The sequence below is a fragment of the Eulemur rufifrons genome, chromosome 19 (assembly GCF_041146395.1).
Source record: "Eulemur rufifrons isolate Redbay chromosome 19, OSU_ERuf_1, whole genome shotgun sequence".
Lineage (NCBI taxonomy): Eukaryota > Metazoa > Chordata > Mammalia > Primates > Lemuridae > Eulemur > Eulemur rufifrons.
In genome coordinates this window covers 65,332,064-65,348,871 of record NC_091001.1, presented here as the reverse complement: position 1 = coordinate 65,348,871, position 16,808 = coordinate 65,332,064, and the positions used below count along the sequence as shown (strand labels likewise).

Sequence of the window (16,808 nt, the reverse complement as noted above, 5' to 3'; positions counted from 1 at the left end):
CTTCTTATTTTGATTTTTCTGTTTAGTAGAGTTATCAAATGAAAACAAGCATGTGGTCGTCTAAAATCAATTCATTTCCAGTTTTTCACTGCACACACACATACTCAAGCACACGAGCTAAACCAGCAGGGGGCGAAATACAATAGGAATAAATTTGACAAGCAATATAGATTTTTCTTACTTTAGTGACAGAGCAATAACAAAAAAATCCAGCGTCACCACAAAGCAGTTGGTACTCCAATTTAAAGTGATGCCGTCTCCATATATCTTATAGCGATTAAGTTGTAAAGAGAGGAATGCAGGTCTATTTTAGCACTTCAAGTTAATTTGTCTAGAACATTGCAGAGGCGGGATAAACCATGATGAACTGCTATTGTCCTTATCTTTCCTCTAATTTGTATAATTCCTCCACTCAAATGGGTGGACACTTTTCTGTGGCTGAGAGGGTGTTTTCCATCCTTCTTTCTTTGCGTAGCTGCGGAGCTTTGCTGTTGTGGACCGATTTTGAATTATTCAAATTACCGATCCAGGTTTGGCAATATGGACAGAATGAGGGACCGGCAGAGCTCATTTGCAGGGTAGGACCCTCGGCTCATCATCCCAAACAGTAATAAAATCCTGTAGCCTTGAAGTCTGATTTTTACAGTGGCCAGTGTTCTAACAGATATTCACGATAAAGGAGGGAGAAAGGTTATAAAAACACAAATGACCAACAGCTCAGGACTGATAATGGAAACAAAATCTGTTATGACCTCTGTTACAGAAATGCGTTTGAATGCAGAAATGGATTTTATTTCTTTATCTTCACTGGATATTCTCCCGAAGGATCTATGAAAAACGACCAGTCTCCATTTGAGCCAAATTCCGGATTATTTTGTTGTTGCTCTCGAAGACGACCTGTCAGTTCGGCGGTTGCTTTCCCATCTTAAATTCGATTTATCACAATTTCTTCTTTGTTATTCGTTAAATATCAGCTTCTTCCTCTATCGGCTTAAATAAAAAAAGAGGAAGGAACTTTGTGAATGAAAAAGTCGTTTATCGGGGAGAAAAGGGCAAGCTGATGAATGCTCTTTTGTAGGTTTTTGGTGAAGATATGGTTCTGTACTTCCAAACCTTTGCAATTTTATTTTGAGAGCGAGAGACTTAACTCGGTCCTGAGCTGAACGTTAACGTTAACCAGCTGATGGGAGCACCTGTCAGTCGCCGGGAGCGCCGCCTCAGCCGGCGGCGGAGTGCGGGAAGTCAGCCATCCGCCCACAGCTCGAAGACTCTTAGGGAAGTAAAAGGAAAGGGCAGCTTGCCCGCACCCAAAATGGCGGCCGGGGCTCTGCGCGACGGCGCCTGCGCAGGGGTAAGCGTTCTGTGACACTAATTCCCCTGGAGTGTCCTCCCCCACCCTCCAGCACCCACCAGCGCCCGGTCCCGACCTAGCCACCTGCGCCCGGAAGTGACGTGTCGGCGGCAGCGGTTCCCCCGCTGCATGATGGGAGAGTGTGTGGAGTGGGCGGGGGGTCTCCGCGGAGGAGGTGGAGGCGGCGGCGGCGGCGGAAGAGGGCGGAGGGTAGTGGGATGGGGGTCCCGCGGCAGCGCCGAAACTCCGGGTGGGCGTCCATGGCGCTGCTGCGCTGACAGGGCTGTGAGCAGCTGGCCTTCCGCTCTCACCAGTTCCGCGTCGGAACAGACGGTTCTTCCCCGGGGAGCCAGTTCCTCCCCGGGCCCCTGAGCCATGCCCATCGCAGCCGCCCCGAACGAGCCAGGTAAGCGCCGCCGCTCCGCTCCCCAGCCGCTCGGGGGAAAGAGGGTACGGGGACCGGGCCCGGCCCACCAGCCAGACTCTCACCCGGGCCGGGAGCACCTGCCCGCCGCGGAGCCGGGGGCTGCGAGGAAGGAGCCGGGCCTGCGGGCTCCGGGCTCAGGCTCTGCTATCTTCTGCGGCGGGTGCGGGAATACAGCTGGCGGCGCCCGAAGCGCACGGCCACCTCATTGCTATCCCGGGCACCGGCCGGGCAAGTGTGAGCCGTTCCCTCGGCGGCCATCGCCGGTTCGTCCTGTCCCTTCTTTTCCACCTGCCCAAAGCTCCACGCCGGCCGCTTTCTCCCGGGAGCTGTTAAGAAGTTTGGGGCTTTGCTCGGGCTTCCTCTTTCTCCCTCCCCCTCCCTCGTGACAGGTGTAAACACTGCCTGCTTCGCTGAGGCCCAAGGCCGGCCGCGACCGGAGTGTGCTGCTTCCAAGGGTCTCTGAAGCAAGCGGATTTTGAATCCTCCAGCAGGGAGAGGAGACGGCCCCAAAGCTTATGCACTGAGAGTGTCTTTTCTGCCGTCTTCTTGCACTCTTCAAGAAATTATCTGCGTCTCTCCAGATTGCGTTGGAAAAGTTGTACCATTATTTAAGCGCCTGGTTTGGCAGGTGCTGAGTCTTGCTTGGGGCAGGGACAGAGTATGGGTGAGCGTTGGTAGGGTCCTTGCTCTATTAGGAAAGTAGTGGGAATCGCTAGTTTTTTCTTTTTTTTCTTTTTGGTTTATGCAAGTTATACTGAGTCTTCTATTGGGACTGAGGGAAGGACTGACTGACTCATACATGTAAATATTTTCGGGGGGTTAGTGAACAAAAGCAATGGTTCTGTTTGAAAGTTCTCACTTTAGGAGAAGTAAAGTAGAACTTTATTTGTGAACTTTTCATAAGGTATAAATCTTCCTTCTACTGGCTACATTCGCCTCCGAGGATTTTTTGGGGGAGGGGGAGAGAAAGGGAACTACACAGCGTTTGTCGTTGATGTTACATTTGATTGTTGCTTTCAGTTAAACTCTTAGACATAAACATATATGCTAAACCCTAGGGGCAACAAATGTTTCAATACTCTTGTGTTAACATAATTGGCACAGTTACCTACATTTTATATGCTTTACCTGTTTAAATGTTGGCTTTTGTAGTCATTTTTAATACTTTGCGGAAGTATATTTGTTCAGATTATCTGTGGTAGTCGTCTGAGTTTTGTCCATAAAGATATTTTCACATGGATTAAAAGACAGATCCTATGTAAAACATCTAGCCCAGTAAATGACACCTAGTACATGCTCATTAGATCTAGTTCGTTTTTGTATGTATCAAACTAGATATATTAATTGATCTTCAAAGTACATACATATTTTTAAATCTTTAAAAAAACTCCTGAAAGAAATTCACTGGAAGTCACATAATATGTAAGGCATTTAAGTTTTGATGTTTTTTGATCTTTTGACTTAGAGACTGTTATAAAAATAATTCTTTACCAAAACAAAGATAATGTGTCCATAACTGCATTGATAAATTTTGCAGAATCCAGTTGTCTTTATGAAAATCATATAACCTAGGTGAATCTATTATAAGACATCATTTTAAATTTTAGTTTGTTGTGCTCGCAGTTAGTGACAAATTAGTTCAGTAAAATAGTGAAATTTGAGTACCAAATGATGTTTTGTGTGAAATCTAAAGTGTGTTCCTCAACAGGCAAAGTAGTTCCTCAACTACTCTTTAACTAGTATCTCATTGAGGGATTGCCCCTTGTCTCCCAGCTCTTCCCCCAGATCTCATGAAAGGAGGGAGCTAAGTATTTAGATATTTTTAAATCATCGTAAGTTATTTAAATAAAATGTTTATATTCTAATTTAATGTTACCTATAATTTGTAAATTTAAAAATGAAGATTTTTTCTCTCTATTCTTAGCACTTTCAATTCCTCTTTAAGTAGGCTAGTGAAACTTTCCAGCCTGAACTTCATTTTTAGTTTTTCTGCAATTTTGAAAATATCTGGCATTATATGAAATTTATATGTCATTTTGGTAATTAATCTTTCCGAATCAATATATGTATATATAGAGAGAGAGATACACAATCATGGGTCCTTTAACAGCATTATATGATTATTGCTAACACTAATATATATACTGCTTCCTATGAGCCAGATTACTTTTCTAAATGCTTTATATGCAGTATATTAACTAATTTAATCCTCACAACAACCCTATAGGGTAGTAGGTAGTATTATCCGCCATTTTTCAGAGAGGAAACTGAGGCACAAAGGTATTGAGTAACTTGCCAAAGATCAAACAGCTGGTAAGTGAGAGAACCAGAATATGATAACATTTATATAGTTTTAAAACTTGCAAAACTACATTATATATTTTCTGTGATTTATGGAATATGTAGCAAAAGTACAACATGCGTGGGAATGATAAATACCAAGTCAGAATAAAAGTTACCTCTGGAGAACTGGAGAGGAATAAAAGATCTAGAGAGAACTTTGGGTTTATAAATATTTTACTATCTTTAAAATATGAAGCAGATTTGCTAAGAGATTAAGATTTAACACAGCTAGATGGTGGGTACTTGCTCATTCCTTAGGGCTTTTTTCTAAGCTTTGTTGTATGCTTGAAATCCTTCATAATAAAAAGTTTAGGTATTTAAAACACATCGCATCATTTTGTCTTTCAGCACTGTATATTTAAAAAGAAGACAGGAAAGGATTTAGTGTTATTTTGTGTTGACTTCCTTTTAAAATACAAGGAGTTTCTAAGTTAAAAATAATTGAATTAAGAATTGTTGGGCCAGGCACAGTGGCTCACTCCTGTAATCCTAGCACTCTGGGAGTCTGAGGCTGGAGGATCGCTCAAGGTTAGGAGTTCAAGACCAGCCTGAGCAAGACGAGACCCTGTCTCTACTAAAAATAGAAAGAAATTAGCTGGACAACTAAAAATATATATAGAAAAAATTAGCCGGGCATGGTGACACATGCCTGTAGTCCCAGCTACTCAGGAGGCTGAGATAGAAGGATTGCTTGAGCCTGGGAGTTTGAGGTTGCTGTGAGTTAGGGTGATGCCATGGCACCACTCTAGCCCAGGCAACAGAGTGAGACTCTGTCTCAAAAAAAAAAAAAAAAAAAGAATTGTTGCCTTCTCCAGGTTCCTCTGAATTAACTTGCCTGGCCTGAGCTCTTCTCTATTGCTGCCAACCATCTCAACAGCCCTGTATCACACTCATAGTTTCTATTTCTGACCTTACCCTAGGGTAGCAGCTCATAGGTCTGTGGATTAAACCTATTCCCTGGGAAAGGGAAAAGGTCAGGAACTATTCCCGTCAGGGGGGAGGAAGGGAGGAAGTGGGGAATCATTGTTCATTGGTTTGGGAGAAGTGAAAAGAGGAGGAAAATAGAGATTTACAATTCCTTCCTATCATGTCACTACCACCCTTATTCCAAATAACTAACTTATAGGTAAACCTTGCAAAGATAGATTGCTCATAAATTAAAGGTTAATTTATAAGCACTACATTAGTTAGTAGTTATCAGGGGGAAATTACATAGTAAATGAGATTAAATTCACTGTAGGTTCTATTTATATAAATATTTACAGTATGCCATAAACCATTTCAATTAAATATCTACTAGCACCATGTTATCCTCTTCCTTTCATTAATACTACAAATATTGATTGAGCACCTGCTCTATGTAAGGCCCTGTTCTAGGTGCTGGGGATAAGAAAAAAATCTGCCTGCTTAGAGCTTCAGTTTGTTTGTGTGTTTGGGACAGACAAGCAAAACAACAGTAAGACTGGAGATGATGTTAAGTATCATCATCAGAAAAATAGAGTTAGTTTTGGGGCATAGGAGAGTGCTGACTTTTGTACTTTGAGCCAGGAGTAGGTGTGTTGGTAGGGCTTGCTATTTATGTAGGGTGGGGTCAGAGAAGGTTTGAACTTGGAGGGGAGGCAAATACGGGGGTGAGTGGTAGAGGCAGAAGTGTGCCTGGAATGTTCAAGGAATTGTAGCAGAGAAGTCCAGTGTGGCTGGAATAGAGTGATCAAGTAGAAGAGCAGTAGGAGATGTGATCAGAGTTAGAGGGTGAGAGGGCAGTTTTGTAGGGTTTTTATAGAAATTCTAGTGATTTAGGCTTTTTACTGTGTGAGATGGGAAGCCATCACAGAGTTTTTGAGTAAAGGTGTGAGATAAACTTATGTTTTAAAATGGTCTGTCTGGCTGCTGTATAAAAAATAGACTATAGGATTATAAGACTGGAAGCAGAAAGACACAGTTAGGAGGTGGTTACGGTGATACAGCTAAAAAGACATGGTAGTGGCTCTAACCAAGTTGGTTAGCAGCAGCTGATGAGAGGTGATAGAATAGTTTTTTGAATTGGAACTTCCACTAATTCCCCCATTGCTAAACTCAACAAATTTACAATGGCACTCGCTTCTGAAAATTCAAGGCACTCGCAAACTATGTTTCTAGCTTATTGCCTACTCCCTTCGTATATCCTACGTTCTAACCAAACTCTATTATGTGTCTTACTGTTCCTTGACAGTGGCCCCATGCTTTATCTTCAGTGCCTACCAATTCCTCTGTCAATTAAATCCTTCTTGTTTTAAATTTTCACCTTCATGAATCTTTTTCTCATTTTCACCATTTTTCCTCTTTCCATTCAAGTGTGATCTTTTTCTTAGAATCCTGGTAGCCATATTTTATTTCATATGTTGTTTATATTTTGTCTTGTATTACTTTTACTCTTATATTATTCCTCCTAATTAATTGTAAGTTTCTTTAAGGTTGTGACTCTTTTTACTTAGTTCTACCCCTTACAAAGCTGAGCACAATTTTGTATGTAGTAGATGCTCGAAAATAGTGGATGTATATATATTTTAATTTTTAAAAATAGTCTTGGCTGGGCGCGGTGGCTCACCCCTGTAATCCTAGCACTCTGGGAGGCTGAGGCTGGTGGATTGTTTGAGCTCAGGAGTTCGAGACCAGCCTGAGCAAGAGTGAGACCCCGTCTCTACTAAAAACAGAAAGAAATTATATGGACAACTAAAAATATATATAGAAAAAATTAGCCGGGCATGGTGGTACATGCCTGTAGTCCCAGCTACTCGGGAGGCTGAGGCAGGAGGATTGCTTGAGCCCAGGAATTTGAGGTTGCTGTGAGGTAGGCTGATGCCACAGCACTCACTCTAGCCTGGGCAATAGAGTGAGACTCTGTCTCAAAAAAAAAAAAAGTCTTATATTACAGGAGCATCACAGAATGTAGACAAGCAAAAAACCCCATTTTTTTCAAAAAACAGATCCCTCACTGTTAACAGTTTATATAATCATATTTCCCCACACATTTATATATGTGTGTGTGTACTTTTTACCAGAGTGAAGTGCACATACTATTTTCTAGATTTTTTATTTTGTTAAGTCTGCTAGTTTAGTCATCTACACTAATACTCAAGACCACATTCAAATTCTTCCCCAATTCACCCAGAAATTTCCCCTTGCAGTTGATTTACCCAAATCAGTATCCACTCCATATTGTGTTTTTCTGGTTATTAAAATTATGAAAAGGTAAATGCTTATATAGAAAATTTAGAAAAATGTGGAAAAGTGAGAGCAAAAGTGGCATGTCCCATGATGGCAGGGACCCATCTGTTTTAATGCCTGGCATGAATTAGCACTAAATAAATATGTGTTAAAAGGAATAACAGGAAAAAAAATCACTGGTCATCATGCTATACAAATAGAAAACATTTTGATTTCCCTTCAGTTTTGTTTTTTTAAAAAATGTGAATATATGAGTATGTGAGTACATCATACATACACATATGAATCTTATTGACAGATTTTTCTTTTACTTAACTATTGTGAGTATTTGCTCATGTTATTAACTGTTCCTTAAAACATGATTTTTAATGGCTATATAGAATGCCATCATGTGAGGTTCAAGTTATCTCTGGTGACTATTACCCACTGATTGGGTTTTTCCAGTTTTTACTATCATAGAAGAGCATCTTGGTGAACAAGTTTGTACATAAATCTTTGACCTTGTTTTTGGTTATTTCCGTAGGATCAAGTCTTAGACGTAGAGTTACTAAATCAAAGGGAAAGCCAATTGCTTTCCAAGAGATTATAATAAAATCATTCCTATCAGCTTGAGTACCCATCTCCCTGTAATTTCCTCAGGTGATCAGTAAATATGCAGTTTTTAAAATTACCTGAATTTTTATTTTGGATTTAGGCTTTTCAGCAATGTGGAATGTTTGCATTAATATAATTTAAAGTTTTTGGAGCATTAAAACCTGAGATATGTCCTTGTTTGGTAAGAGGTTAAACTTACTTAATGCCATGCTCTTTTTAAAGTAACTGATTCTGTTAGCAAGCTATTAAAGTACAAGAAATACAATTTTATCTTCAGCAGCTGTGTTGTCCAATACACTAGCCAGTAGCCACACATGAAATGAAGCTGGTCCAAATTAAGATGTGCTTTAAGCGTAAAATACTCAGCAGATTTCAAAAACTAATGTGAAATATATCAATATTTTACATTGATCACATATTTTGGATACTTTGGGTTAAGTAAAATAAATTAAATTTCATCTGTTTCTTTTTTAATGTGGCTCCTAGAAAATTTTAAATTGCATGTATGGCTTCATTTCAGTTGGACAGTACTGCCCTAGAACGTGACACTGACTTCTTTTTTGATGGGGAAGAAATACAAGATTAACTTCACTGTTTTAGAAAGTAGTAAATAGATTTTTAAAAATTACATATTACATTTAAATCTGTCAGTGTTTTTCATAGTATACACAATTTTTTACTTATAAGCATTTGATTACAAACTTATTACACTTTTTATGCTCTGAAAGAAATATGTGTAGGAGGACTTTGGGGAGGGTGTTAAATTAGGAAACTTACCTGAGGAATTGATCTCTCACCTAAAAATTGAAGGATGTGTGAGGCAATGGGACTGCAAATGCAAAGACGCTGTGGTGCAAGGGAATGTTATTGTCTGCCTTTCAAAAACTGAAAGAAGGCTTAGCCTAGAGCACTGGAAACAATGGGAGAAGGGAGAATTATGGCTAGAGAGATAGGAATGGCTTATGGGCTTTGTTAAAGTTTTTTTAATTTAAATCTTTATCGCAAGCAGGGGATTGATACGATCAGATTTGAGTTTAGAAAGATTGCTTGAGTTGGACATCACTGAAGACTAGTTAGGGAGACTAGTTTAGATAATAATGGCAGTTTAGACCAGCGTGGAGTCAGAGGAGCTGAAAAGAGGTACAGATATTCCAGAATTGAGGGGTTTGTGAAGTAAAATCATCTTTTAGAGATAGTGGAGGGTAAGGAACTTTGTCAAAGCTCCTTAAGTTTCTGGCTTAGTGACTAGGTGGATGGTGGAGCCATTCACTGAGTTAGAGAGCCCTGGAAAATGACCAGGTTTAAGGAAGAAGAGCTTGAGCTCTGTTCTTGGTAAGCTCAGTTTGAGGTCTTTGAGGAATTCAGGTAGAGAGGTCTATCTAGTAGAGTTGGCTTTGCTGGGCTGTAGAGATAAATCTAGGAGTCCTAGAATATGGTAATTATAAGCCTTAGGTGGATGAGATTGTTTAGGGAAAGTTGAATAAGGATGAAACCTGGATGCTTCTAATTTAAGTGTATTTAATACTTACGAGAAAATTTCAGTATGTTTTGAAGCCTGTTTGTGTAAAAGTGAAAGTAAGGAGTAAGATCAGGTAGGTTAAATACTTACTGTTTGACATGTATATAATCAAGTAGATAATCTCACAGATTACTTATTTGATTCTTTGGAAACATTTACTTTTTTGCTTCAGTGGAAAATAAACTGGGCTTCCTAACTGTCAAAACGGGCTGGAGACAATTATGAATAGGTATTGGTATTGTTGCTACATTAATAGATCAAAAGAAAAATTATGCAATTATCTCCATAAATATTGAAAAGGCATTTTAAAATGCATTTCTGATTGTGTTTTTTGTTTGTTTTGAGAGAGAGTCTCACTCTGTTCCCCAGGCTAGAGTGCCCTGGCGTCAGCCTAGCTCACAGCAACCTCAAACTCCTGGGCTCAAGCAATTCTTCTGCCTCAGCCTCCCATGTAGCTGGGACTACAGGCATGCACCACCATGCCCAGCTAATTTTTTCTATATATTTTTAGTTGTCCAGATAATTTCTTTCTATTTTTATTAGAGGCGGGGTCTCGCTCTTGCTCAGGCTGGTCTCGAACTCCTGAGTTCAAACGATCCACCTGCTGTGGCCTCCCAGAGTGCTAGGATTACAGATGTGAGCCACCGCGCCTGGCCTTCTGATTATTTTTAACAAAGCAACTGAAAATAAAAATACTGGATAAAAATTTTTTAATATGATAAAACATATATATCTCAACCCAAAAGTCAGTAACTTAATTAAGGGGAAATATTAGATGCCTACTGTCACCGCTACTATGAGACTTGGTATTGGAAGCATTAGGTAATAAAATCAATACAGAAGAACAGAGACATGAGAATTGGAAAGAAAAAGGTCAGTCTACCCCAATTCTCTTGTGATGTGATGTTATACAATATAAATACCAAAAACTTTCATTTATATAAGTAGTACTTGCCAGTTAGGTAAGATAGAAGTGAAGGCCCCTATTTACATGAGCAGAATAAAGATAAAATACCTAACTTAATAAATGTAAAAACTCTATATTGCTAATAGGTTCAGTTTTTATATTAAATAAATAATTGTGTGTTTCGGTATAAAGGAGATCATTCCTAAGTGATTAATAAATTATTTATCACTTGCTATTCTTTAAATCATTCTAAGTGATATGTGATACTTTTCAAAGCAAAAGTCCTAGGAGTAGGATTTTTAATACTTGTGTACTTTTTAATGAGTGAAATGAATAGTATTTCTGCCTCAACCACCCTCTCAAGTGGGTTTTTTTGTGTTTTCTTCTGAGTCATTACTTATGTTTTATAGTATTTTCTGCTTTGCTATGATCATCTTTCATCTTAATTGTTTATCATGTATGGATGTAAAAATGTTGACCTGGAATACTGGCAGATAAAATGCTTCTGCTGCAGTGACACTCAAAACCTGAAGCATTGATTTTTTTCTTAAGGCTTTTGTTTTTAGTAGCTATTTATAAAAAGTTTTATTTACTAAGAGATAATTTAACTCTTTTTACATGGAACTCTTTTTATACTTTTTACTATTTTTAATAGTATCTTCATGCCTAAAAAAAAAATCCAAGAGTTTCAGATATCAAAAATTCATATTTTCTCCTGCCTGAAGCCCAAACAGAATACTTGAATATTCATTACTTTTTACTTATATAAGTCTCCATTTTCTCTTACTCCTTTCCATATTTCAGATTTATTCTCCTATATCATAATGGGCCAGCAGATGATGGCTCTCTGTCTCATTGGGTTTCAGAAGTTTAACTGAAGCACAGTGCAAGTGTTAAACCTAAATAAAAAGTTCAGATTACCCAGTGACATTTCTTTCTGGAAGTAGAGGAAAGTTTGTTTTTGTTGCTGCCTCTGTTTGCATATTCATTTTCATCTGCCGAGTGAAACTATGATTTTTTTTTTTTTCTGGAGTCAGGGTGTCTGTTGCCCAGGTTGCTGGCTTGATCACAGCTCACTGTAGCCTCAAACCCCTGGGCTCAAGCGATCCCAGCTCAGCCTCCCAAGTAGCTGGAACTACAGGCATGGACCGTGCCTAGCTGTGATTAATTTTTTAAGCATGGTTTTTTATTTCTAAAAATTGTATAACATTTAAATTTATACATAATTATAAGTAAAGCTTCAAAAAGGAATAAACAAATTTTTTCGGAAGCTTCCTGGTTAGTAGGAAGTAGTAATTAGATATTTCTAAAATGGAATTTCCCACATCTAGAGCTGTCTGAAATACCTATTTAATGTTTCAAGGATTGTTGCAGTAAATGTTTTTGGGGGGGGGTTGTTTTTTGAGACAAGATCTTTCTCTGTTGCCCAGGCTGGAATGCAGTTGCATGATCATAGTTCATTGCACCATTGAATTCCTGGCCTCAAGCGATCCTCTTGCCTCAGCCTCCCTAGTAGCTAGGACTACAGGCACATGCCACCACACCCAGCTAATTTTTAAAAAAATTTTTTTGGTATACACGGGGTCTCACCATATTGCCCAGGCTGGTCTTAATCCTTCTCCCTTGGCCTCCCAAAGTGCTGGGATTATGGGCATGAGCCACCATACCTGACCTCAAGTTTCATTTTTTAGAAAAATACTAAAGATTTAATGTTGTGAACTCCCTGTTTTTGAAATCTTAAGAATGTTAAATTTCTTAGTGATATTCTCAGATAAATGTGTACAACACGTCTTTAATACTTACACAGTGAAATCATTATAAGTAAGAGAAAACTTTCTATGAGAAAAAGTACTATTGCAGTGATTTACCTGTATCAATGAGTTCAGCAGTTCCAAACTCAGAATATGGAGCTATTATGTTATTATGCAGTTATAAAGTCCAATGATATTCTCTGGGAGCTTGACACAGTGGTTCTCAATCTGGGTTAATCCATTGGTATCACCTTTGAAACTTTTAAAACTACAGATGTTTGGGTCAACCCATTCTATTAAAAAAAATACAAAGCTAAAATTGAGAACCATTGGTGTATAGCCTCCTATAGGAGAAAAACATGGAAACAAATGTGATTCACTTTATTAAATGTAATAGGAGGTGCATCTAAAGAAGGAAAGTTAATTCAGACAGCATGACATAATGAAAAGAACACTGGCTTTAATGGTAGAACCCCACTTTTTCATGCTTTTTCTGGGACTATGAACACATATCTCTTCATCTGTGAAATGGGTTTTGGGGATTTTTTTTTGAGACAGGGTTTCACTCTGTCACCCCTGGCTAGAGAGCAGTGGCATCATCATAGCCCATTACAACCTCAAACTGCTGGACTCAAGGGATTCTCCTGCCTCAGCCTCCTGGGTAGCTGGTACTGCAGACGTGAACCACCACTCACGGCTGATTTTTCTGTTTTTTGTAGAGATGGGATCTTGCTCTTGTTCTTGCTCAGGCTGATCTTGAACTCCTGACCTCAAACAGTCCTCCCGCCTTGGCCTCCCAAAATGCTAGGATTACAGGCGTAATCAACTGCACCCAGCTTAAAATGGATTTTTGAGATTAAACTGGATAGTGTATGAATAAGCACCATGCACAATACCTATCACATAGTAATTCAATAAACATAGGTGATTTCACTTACCCAGCCTTCACAGAAAACTGAATAGAGTTTTGAATGATTAGTAAATGGATTCTCTGGACAAATATGAACAATAAATTAAAAGAAATGGCATGTATGACAACTTGGAGGTAACATGGTGCCAGTGGAGGAACCAGAGGTGGTTTTGTCTGGCTGGAGCAAAGTGGGAGTATCTTAGCCATGTTGGCTGCAGTAATCCTGGCCAAAAAGAGGCCCTGAAATAAGGTATTGGTCATGAGGTGTTAAAACAAGTACAGTAAGAGATGTTAAAGGGTTAGAACCTTGTGGTTGATTTAATTTGTGGGAGCAGGGTGGTAAAGGGGGAGCAGTCAGCAGTAACAATCAGATTTCTGGACTTAGAATTCAGAATATTGTATAGGAACAAGTAGTTTCTGTTTGCTTTTTGAGTAAAAGTTGACTTCAGTTCTGGAATTGGAGAATATAAGATGTCTCTGAAGGCCGGGCGCGGTGGCTCACGCCTGTAATCCTAGCACTCTGGGAGGCCGAGGCGGGTGGATCGCTCGAGGTCAGGAGTTCGAGACCAGCCTGAGCAAGAGTGAGACCCCGTCTCTACTAAAAATAGAAAGAAATTATATGGACAACTAAAATATATATATACAAAAAATTAGCCGGGCATGGTGGTGCATGCCTGTAGTCCCAGCTACTCGGGAGGCTGAGGCAGTAGGATCGCTTAAGCCCAGGAGTTTGAGGTTGCTGTGAGCTAGACTGACGCCACGGCACTCACTCTAGCCCGGGCAACAGAGTGAGACTCTGTCTCAAAAAAAAAAAAAAAAAAAAAAAAAAAAGATGTCTCTGGGACATCCAGGTAGAGATGTTTTTAAAAGGCATTTGGGCAGACAGATCTGGAGGTCTTGCAGCCTGCAGATAGATAAGGTTTGGGATTATAAACATAAAAACAAAAGGGGGACGAAATTTCTCAGTGATAAGAATGTAGAAAAGCCAAGGCCTGCAGAACATTGACAGTTATGAGGCAAGCAGAGGAAGCCAATCCATTGAAGGAGAAAGGATTGGATATGATAAGTAGGAGGAGAATCAAAAGAGAATGCCTTTCCAAATGCTTTTTTGCTTAAAAATGTATTTTAGACACTTTCCCCTATGAGTTATATATGGATAGCTTTATTTTTAATGGCTGATCTTTTTATTTACCCACTTCCTTATTGATAGATATTTAAATTGTTTCAGTTTTTTTTTAATAGAACACACAATACTGGAATTAACATTTTTGTGGCAATATCTTTGCATACTTGCATGATGCATCTGTAGGATATATCCTTGCAGATAAAATTGCTTAATCGAAAAAAATGTGTATTAAAATATTTGATATATTACTAAATTGCCATAGGGTATGTGAGTTCATATATACTCCTACCAATGGGATCTTTTAGAGAACTTTTACATTGTAGACACTCCGCAAAAAAAGTTAGCAAACCTAAACAATTGGTAAAAGTGTAAGAAGTGAAAGTGAAAATCATTAGAATTTGCCAAAATATTTGTTTTGTGTAATATGTGTGTTTAAAAAAAAAAAATTTATCCTCAAAGTGGTTTGCTTCCTAAATTGAGGGTAGTATGAATTTGAAGAAAAATGAATAGTATTTTTCATGTATTACTTTTATGAAAAATTCCAAAAGAGAAAAACAACATTTCATTTTTGTCAAATTGGTTCATTGAAATAGCATCGTTTCAGAATGCGTTTTGTCCTTATAAGTACCAGATCAAGAAGGAGTTCTTTGTTTTAAAACAAGCCCTGTTCCTTCCTCTTGTATACTGGAAGCAATAATTGGATTTAAAGGAATTGGATCAGAAGGAATGAGAATAGTTTTTTATACTTTGGATTAGAACCTATTTCTGGTTTATAAAATCAATTTTGGGGGTTATGACCAGCTTTTAAGAAAAAATAAAATATAACTAAAAATTAGAATACACAGCCAGGGTAAATACTGTTTGGTGAAACTTTTTTTTTTAATGTTGTCATCATTTAAAATGTATTTCTTCTGTTGGTCACAGGAAAAGTATGAAAAATTCTACTTTATATGGCAAGCTAATTCTCAAATCATTTCTAACTAAAGGTATCTAGTATGTTGCAAATAATAAATGTTATCTATTAATATTTTTTTCCTTTTACCCTTTAGCCTTTCTACCTCTGAGGAAAAAGTAAAACTTTAAACCAAGCAAAAATAGCATTAAAAAGTCAACCAGATGGCCGGGCGTGGTGGCTCACGCCTGTAATCCTAGCATTCTGGGAGGCTGAGGCGGGAGGATTGCTCAAGGTCAGGAGTTCGAGACCAGCCTGAGCAAGAACGAGACCCTGTCTCTACTAAAAATAGAAAGAAATGATCTGGACAGCTAAAAATATATAGAAAAAATTAGCTGGGCATGGTGGCACATGCCTGTAAGTCCCAGCTATTCGGGAGGCTGAGGCAGAAGAATTGCTTGAGCCCAGGAGTTTGTGGTTGCTGTGAGCTAGGCAGACGCCCTGGCACGCTAGCCCAGGCAACAGAGTGAGACTCTGTCTCAAAAAAAAAAAAAAAAAAAAGTCAACCAGAAATCTGTTTGCCACAGAATTCTTTCCATAGTTTTCATGGAGTTGATAGAAGTAGACCTACTTTTGGCATCACCGGTATATACCTCACACATGTACATTCATGATTACTATTTTGGAATGTGTTCATATTTGATTTTTCAGATACTCAAAGTTTTTGTTTTATGATAATTTTCCCCAGAATATCATTGTGTGTTATTGCCTGTGGATCATTTATGACTATTCTTAAGCCTGGTTCATTGTCTGGTTTCCTTCTGTCACTTCACATGCCTCTAGGTCATCTTTTTCTCTTAATTGCTGGGTGATCAGAGAACAAATTAAAGTAAAACTAATAGCACTTGGCAAAGACTTAATTTGTGACGTGAATCTGCTATTATGTAGGTCATATTTTAAATCCACATTTGTGAGTTTCAGATTATGCATGACATTGCTTACTTATTAGTTCAGATAATTCTAACTGCATTTGGTTGCAGTTTTATAACCTTTCTAGAGAAAGATACTTCTTTCTCTAAAAGGTGAGTTGGCTCTCATAGTAGCCGGTTATAATACAGAAAGCAGTGCTGACAGGAAGAGCAACTACAAAAGTGTACATTTTTAGTTACAGACTAGAGAGATGTCTTTGGTTTTGAAAGTCCACACCGTAGTTTATTATTTTGGGTTTTGGAGGGTTTTTTCCTTGGAATATCGTGGACTCTTGAGGTTTAACTTATCAGTCTTGACCAAAATGCTAATTTAAAACTTTACAGCAAGAAATTTATTTTAAAGTATGTCAGCTGTTACTGTCAGCTGATTGCAAAATCATCTGTGGGAAAATTTTCATAAAGTACTGAATAAAGTTGCTGGGGAGCAGAGAATGAGAGCAAGAGAAATTTTGTTGGACTATTCAGAGTAGCATCATGCTCTGGTGACACTAGCTGACACCTCCAATTATGCTGAGAAATTGTTTCAAAGCAAATATTCATGTTAGCCAGGCACGGTGGCTCACGCCTATAATCCTGGCACTGTGGAAGGCAGAGGCGGGAAGATTGCTTAAGCTCAGGAGTTCAAGATACCAGCCTGAGCAAGAATGAGACTCCATCTCTACTAAACAGAAAAATTAGCCGGGTGTGGTGGCACGTGCCTGTAGTCCCAGCCACTCTGGAGGCTGAGGCAGGAGAATCACTTGAGCCCAGGAGCTTGAGGTTGCAACTGCACTCTACCCAGGGCAACAGAGT

General features: G+C 38.9%; 1 protein-coding gene across 3 annotated transcripts in view; it reads left to right on the top strand.

Moving 5' to 3' along the window:
- The first annotated feature begins 1,475 nt into the window (after positions 1-1,475).
- AFTPH (aftiphilin) overlaps positions 1,476-16,808 on the top strand; it is a 64,510-nt gene continuing 49,177 nt past the window's right edge. For 2 of the 3 annotated variants that reach the window (XM_069495154.1, XM_069495153.1), the window contains exon 1: positions 1,515-1,757. The gene's annotated coding sequence lies outside the window, so the exon portion shown is untranslated. Of the gene's footprint in view, positions 1,758-16,808 lie in introns of all 3 variants that reach the window. The other variant, XR_011236222.1, reaches the window with a different exon arrangement.